Source organism: Haemaphysalis longicornis, unplaced genomic scaffold (genome assembly GCF_048455015.1).
Source record: "Haemaphysalis longicornis isolate Haplotype H1 unplaced genomic scaffold, Haemaphysalis longicornis Haplotype H1 scaffold_3, whole genome shotgun sequence".
In the NCBI taxonomy this organism is placed as follows: domain Eukaryota; kingdom Metazoa; phylum Arthropoda; class Arachnida; order Ixodida; family Ixodidae; genus Haemaphysalis; species Haemaphysalis longicornis.
In genome coordinates, this window is record NW_027526335.1 from 175,274,152 (window position 1) to 175,281,664 (window position 7,513).

Consider the following 7,513-nt stretch of genomic DNA (forward strand, 5'->3'; position numbering starts at 1 on the left):
CGGGCATGTCGAGGCGTGACTCACCGACACGCGGGCGCCTGACGGCTGGGGCGCACGTGGTGGCTTCGCACGTGGTGGCTGATGCGCGAAAATACAGCGGCGTTGGCCGATTCGTAACACGGCACAGCCCGCACAATTGGAAAAATCAAGGCGAAGTACTACTGGCCCCGCTTTACATCCGACGTCACCCACTACGTCCGGAGCGGCTGTGATTGTCACCAACGAAAAACGCCACCGACGAGACCCGCCGGACTTCTGCAGCCGATCGCCTTCCATTCGAGGCCCTTTCCACAGATTGGAATAGACTTTCTCGGGCCGTTCCCTACGTTACGATCCGAGAACAAGTGGACTGTCGTAGCGACAGACTACATGACGCGCTACGCAGAGACCGCCGCTCTTCCGTGGGAAACTGCGCAAGAATTCGCCAAGTTCTTTAGTAACGAAGTTGTGCTGCGACATGGAGCCCCTGAAGTCATAATCACGGAACGCGGAACGGCCTTCACTGCGGAGCTTATGCAAGAAATCTTACACTACCGCAACACGGATCACAGAAGAACGACGGCGTACCATCTCCAAACGAACGGACTTACGGAACGTCTGAACAGGACGATCACGGATATGCTGTCTATGTACGTCAAAGTTGAACAAAAGACCTGGGACGATGTCCTCCCGTATGTCACGTTTGCGTACAACACAGCGACCCAGCAAACTACGCAGATGACACCTTTCGAGCTTTTCTACGGAAGACGGCCGACTACGATGCTCGACGCCATGCTTCCGCACGTAGAAGACAACGACCTCAACGCTGACGTCCAAGGATATCTTCAACGTGCGGAGGAGGCCCGCCAGCTCGCTAGAGTTCGTATAACGGACCAGCAGCTGGTGGATGCCACACGCTACAATTTCAGTCGCCGAGACGCCGAGTACCATCCTGGGGATCGTATGTGGGTTTGGATACCAGATTCTATGACCTGTTGGCCAACGTAACTACGAAGTGATCACCGACGGTCACTCCGGCACATCACGACGATGTACTCGGCCCGAAGTCGTCCACGTGGGTCGCTTAAAACCTTTCTACGGACGATGAAAAACTTTTATTTTTATTTTCGGACTGTCGCTCATGTTAGCATCGGGTCATTGCACTCTTAGAGGGGGGTAATGCCGCGAAAAATGCATTTGGTTTGTTTATTTGTGTTTTGCTTTTACCGCCCGGCTGCGCCGGTCTGTCTTATCTCTGTGCCAAGGGAAGCGCGTGGTTCATTCTTTCTTTCTGTGTGGCATGTGTTATCTGTTCCGATAGGGAGAGCATTCCGATATAACGTGAACAACCCAGAATAATCTTGGATCTACAATGTTCTCGATGCGAATCGACAGTTCGAGAACCACGCGGGCCAAAAAGATAAAAAGCCTGCACAGCAGAAGCTGGGTATTCGATTCTGCGACGCTCGCCGACGCACGTCACTTTGTTGACCGCTGGTTCGCCGCCTTTGTATTCTTTTGAGTTGTTAGGGGAGCCCGAGCTCGCTCCAATAAACTTGTTTCTTTTCCAAAACAGCTGCGTCGTCCTTGGCTTCGTGATAATATTGCGCTGAATCGTGAATATCAAATTGAGGTACTCTCTGTGTGTCATTACCTTCTTATTGGCACACCGTCAAAGACCGTGCCACCCTGGTACGCTGGAATTAGGTTCCTCGGGCTTCGCGGTCAACAATACGAAATAGCCGCGTACGTGTCCGCAGCAGCTAATACCGCCGATGGAATTATCTCCAATGTTCCAGAGTGCGACACCCCCGAACAATTCTGAACAGTATTTTAAATTATAACCCGGGCTTACCAATTCTTGACGTTAGACATCTCAACACCTTTAACATAGTTCAAATGTTGATCGACGGCCACCGAGTTCCTTTCTGGGAGCGATATAGGGCTGTGACGTACCGGTGCGAGCCCTTCCGCCACAGGACGGAAGCATGCACAGCATGATAGCAAGCTGGGCACTGGCAAGATGTGTTGCCCGAACATCAAATTACCCTCGAGCTGCTCCAGTTGTGGCATCCCGAAACCCACTGAGAACTACACCGGCACTCCACGGTTCATAGTGTGCGAACGCTCGCATCTCACGGGCTCATCGGACTGTCCACGTGCTTACAACCCCGCAAGCGACCCCCCTCGTATGCTCAGGTGGGCTCAAAGCAAGGGAAATCAGCCAAGACTACGAATGACCAACCCGCCGATTTTTCTGGCCTCGACCGCGGAACCCGCGCCGACCACCCTGAGTGCCACGCCTGGAGCCCGAATGACCGAGGGAAGTTTTTAGGGGCACAGTAGAAGCTGCAGCCAAGCAGTAGAAGCAGCAGCCAACTGGAAAGTCGACTAACTCATCGTTACAACAAAGTTCATACTCTTCTGCCCTGATGAACAACGTACGCAATGCGGCTGCAACGCCCAACGGCAGGCCCACCACAAACAGAACAAGACCCTCAAAATATATTGGTGAGACTAACACGTCTGCCTCCCAACAATCCCCCTCCTCCAAATGCACCTCACTATTCCTCACACCTGCTTCAAGAACTACAGGCCATACGCGCCGAGATTGCATTGCTACACTAAGGAAATGTCCGCCTCAAGCAGGAAAACCTCGCTCTCCACCACACTCTCGCACACCCAGTACGAGCGCACCTTCCGCACTCCCCACGCATTCCGACACCGACATGGAGCTTAAAACATCCCAAGCCCTTCCCCCCCAAACGCAAATCCCGCTCACCAGAAAACCTCCAAACTCACATCGATAACACAAGGGATGACTGCCTCGCCTCAATTGAACAGGTTTAGCTAATAAAATCCAGAAATATCTTCGGTTGCACGATATCCTACCAAGAACCCAGAAAGCCTTAGAAGCTGCTATCACAGACATTCGCCGAGAAATAGTCTTGCATGCGGGATCTCACAACAAACTAACCTAGCCCCGACTGCACAGGAAGTTCTTATCCCCTTTCTAATTCTGACAATGAGCAAATCTAAACTTAATATTTTAGTTCTGCAGTGGAACTGCAGAGGCTTGTGTAAAAACGCCATAACCTGCAAATGCACATATCCACTCACGACTCGAGTCCCACTATCATTGCGCTTCCAGAACTAGGGCTCAAATTAAAACTGAAGGGCTATTAAGTCGTACAATCCCCTAACAACCCATTCACTGCTACCCTCGTGCATCTAACACCTCGGTTGAGTCCATCTCTATAGATGGTATGGACATACCACATGATTTTATTATTCGAAATACTCTTGCCCGGCAAGCCCTTTGCCTCTACGTGCTGAATGTTTACAGTAGCCCCAAAGCCAGAGCCCTCAAATTCAACTCCCTCTTTACTGATGCAATCCGAGCACCACTGCATAACCCCTCCTAATCCTTGGTTACTTTAACGCGCCCCATCTCGCATCGGGGTACCACCGCACCACAACCAAAGGCCGCCGTCTGTGGGACCTTGTCCAAACCAAACACCTAACTATTGAATCTGACTAGACCACCCCCACACGCCTGGGAAACAGTGTGCAATGGGATACTATGCCTTATCTCTCTATCTCTCTCTCCTGCAACATCCATTTCTTACGCTTGCGCAGCACACGGCATTCACTCGGCAGCGATCACTTTACCATTGCATTCGACATCCAACCCATCTACTCGCTTGCATCGAAACCGCGTCAGCAGTATCTTACGAACTGGCACCAGTTCCTCACAGTAAGTGAAAAGATCCCGCAACCGACAAACATCGACGCCAGCTTTCTGATTACTTGGATGTCCGAACTCCTAAGAGCTCAACGATCTGAAGACAAACCCCTAGAACCTAAAATCCTAAGCGACGTGGTTGACACTCGCCTCCATCATCTCTGGGAAGCATATGGAAGTATTAAACGAAGGTGGCGAGCTGGTGCACGCCACCGCCGACACCGCGCCAGATTAGTGCAACAAAAAACTATTGAGGCCCGCGCCCTTGGACTCGCCCGATTCTAATGGGCACAACCCTGCCATGAGATACGCGGGAAAGTAGGTATGCGACGTACCTGGTCCCTTCTTCGGCACCTACCAGACCCTAGCTGCCTCCGAACCCAAACCCGATGGCGACTCACTCAGCTTCTCCACAAATATCGCGTCACCATCACCCAACCCTCACATTACCTCCAACCTACTTACAACGCACAGGGCGTCACATTTATTTGCGCCCCCCCACTCTGGACCCCCCCCTGACATACATCGAGAAATCACACAAGCTTAGAACCGCGCGGCGTTCCTCCAGATCCGGACCATTACAGCTCCCGGCCCGAAAGGCATAACCAATAAACTTCTACGACACCTCGGTGATACCTGCAAAGCCACTCTCACCAAATACTATAGTCAGTTCTGGATTACCGAAACTCTCCCTTCAGAATGGAAACGTGCTAAAATGTCCTGCTTACTAAACCTGGCAAAATCCTCGCACTAGAGCACCTCCGACCTATATGTCTCACTTCCTGCGTAGGCAAACCTCTTGAGCACATCCGTGACATCAGAGTACAGGCGCCATACTAGCCTACCTCTTGATCTTCAAAAAGCGTTCTATTAGGCCTTTCATGAAGCAATCCTGAGCAACTTTAAAACACTGAAAGTGGACAATCGGAACTATTATTACCTCAGTTCCTTTTTAACCAAACATACCGCCGAGCTTCACCTGGAAGATGTCGCCTCCTCACCAATAAAAATGTCATCCATAGGAATACCTCAAGGAGCAGTCTTGTCACCCTTGCTCTTAAACATAGCCCTCCTTCGACTCCCACAGCACCTTTCTAAAATACCGTACCTGTTTCTACGCGGACGACCTTACCACTTGTACTTCTGGAGGAAGCGATGTCCAGATTCAAGAAACACTTCAAACCAGTGCCAACATGGTCGTCGCTGCCGTGACTAAAGCAGTGCTCACTTGTTCCACAGTGAAATCAGAGCTACTAATTCGACCTCCCAGCCCTACCACCATCCCTACAAATGTCGGCCAGAGCAAACCTCCTTCGATGCCATGGATAAAGGTACTGGGGCGCTCAATACAACAAAATCACGTGAACTCCCAATACCTCACTCAACTAAACACCCAAATCCCTCAAGCCATTTGCCTTGTCCGACTCATCGCTCGCCGGGATCAGGGGTTCTAGGAGGTAAAACACCAACGCTTTATTCTAGGTTTCATTATAAGTCACCTCCCGTTATCTCTCTCGAACCTCTATTCCACCCGTGCCAAACGTGTCAAAGTAAACCGCATGTTGCGTAAAGTCTACCGAGTCACCTTGCGGGTACCTCACAGCGCTCCCACGGCCAAACTAGGTTAACTTGGTACCCAAAGTACTGCTGATGAACTTATTGATGCTTATCTAATCAATCAGCACTCCCGGCTAGCATCATCTCTTGCGGGACTAACAATTCTCCGCCGATTACACAACCGCATTCCCATCTTCCCTAATTCTGCCCACCCGGTTCCCCCTGCCTTTCGAGACAGTATCCTAACCATCGGCACTATCGAGACACTATCTCGAGGCACCGCAACAGTCATCTCACAAACCACGTCGCTCGTAGGGAAGAACGCGCTCATTACCTGGCAGAAAAAATACCCCATTATATCGACAACCTACTGTGTGGATGCCGCTAGCTACCGAAATTGCACAGTCTATGACTTGGCGGTCGCACCCACTCACATCTCTCACCATCTGCAACCACTTACCAACTGAGGCGGAAAAGGCGGCAATAGCGCTAGCCCTTTCTCAGAGCCCTACCGCAAAAGTCATTTTGTCGGATTCTCAATCTGCTATACAGAACTTTGCCCGAGGGCGCATATCAGCCAAAGCTGTCAAAAGTCTGCGCAATACCTGAAAAAACACCCGTGGAGGTCGTGTGGACACCTGCGCACACCGGCTTAGGGGGTAAGGAGGCAGCCCGCACAGAAGACCCGCGATCCAATCGAGATGGCCTTATTACGTAGGCGGCTATCACTGCACACTACCGCCTCCTCCCCCAGAAATACCCCCAGCCCTCTGCTCACTTTCTACAAAGGAAGAACGATTGTGGCGGCTCATTCAAACTAATACCCTTCTGCGCCGCTCATACCTTCATCGCATATACCACGATCACTACACATCACCCCTATGCCCGTAATGAGGAGATGTCAACCCCATCTGCGACACTATGTGGGCGTGCCCTCGAAACCCCTTAGCCCTAATACCCACTGTTGATCAATAGGTGGCGGCGTTGGGCGGCTCTGTCTCCGGGGTCCAGAAAGCCGTGGTGGAACGTTCGGCAGAAGTCACCGCTGGGCTGCGCCCAATGGTCACTACCCGCACCTAAATTGCATACTGCAATAAAGGTTATTCCTCCTCCTTCGACATCACCACAAAAAAGATTTCTACGACGACAAGGCCGCACACGCGAGCATAGCAGCGCTGCTGCGTCTAATTTGGCCTGATGTCCTTTCTGTGTGTGCATCTATTTCATGGTGCACATTTATCGACTAGCACGGCTGAGCCTGTTTTACTGTCACCTCATTCTAGCGTCATTCAGACTCAGCCATGTATGTGCCAAAAGGACGTTATGACAAGAACGTTCAGTTTCTTTTGGTAGTGAGAGAGCAGCTGCTTTATAGTGCACAGTAACCGATTCGTCTTTGTAATGACCTTCACTTCGTCGTTTATGGCGACGCACGCGGGGTGTTCAACCTGAATTGTAAAATATAGCATAAGACTCACAGGGAGTTGCCGCAGTATGCTTGTACTCGGTCTCTATTCACCCGACGGGAAATCCGGTACTGCTATCGTGAAGTTCTTGCCAGGTGGCCGTTAAGCCCAGATATAACCGCAGCGCACACTAGTACATGTTCCTCTGCAAAAACGTGCAGCTTGCAGGCAGTCCCCGAGTGAAGCAGCTGCATGGTATGTAAGCGAGAACGTCGAGCTGTTTCCGCTTGTTACAGCCAGCAAGGGCTGCCAAAGTATCGGGACAGCTTTCGATAAAACCGTAATCGCTCATTTGTTTGACTGTCGCAGGTGGATGGCACGTAAATACCCTTCTACCTAAATAGGCGGCCGTCGCTTACTTTCCTAACGTGGCGGAAAACGAAAACGCCCGTGTGTTCGAGGTTTCAGCGTACGCAAAGATCCCGAGCTGGTCAAATTAATCCGGAGCACTCCGCTACAGCGCGCCTCAGCGCCTGCGTTTTGTCGACGCGTTCGAAACCTTATAATCAATGAATCAGCTGATACAAGTGCCAAGTAGCCACGCGCTGTCTGGACAGTTCAGTGCGAACGGTGGAGAAATTCAGTGACGTGCACAATGCATTTTACTTGTGAAACACATCATGAGGTTTGTTTGGGTGCGCTTTTAATGTGACAGGTGTAGAGGTATACAAGAGAACACGGCTAGGGGAAAAGGAATAATGTGAGAGCTAATCAGGAATTCTTTTGGCGGTCCGGAGCGGGTGTTCCTAATCTGTGAGGTATATGT

General features: G+C 51.0%; 1 protein-coding gene across 1 annotated transcript in view; it reads right to left on the reverse strand.

The window, feature by feature from the left end:
• Positions 1-6,908, reverse strand: part of LOC144175549 (2-Hydroxyacid oxidase 1-like) — a 98,514-nt gene extending 91,606 nt beyond the window's left edge. Inside the window, exon 1 of the mRNA XM_077704620.1 lies at positions 6,760-6,908. The gene's annotated coding sequence lies outside the window, so the exon portion shown is untranslated. The remainder of the gene's footprint in view (positions 1-6,759) is intronic.
• Between the last annotated feature and the right edge of the window lie 605 nt (positions 6,909-7,513).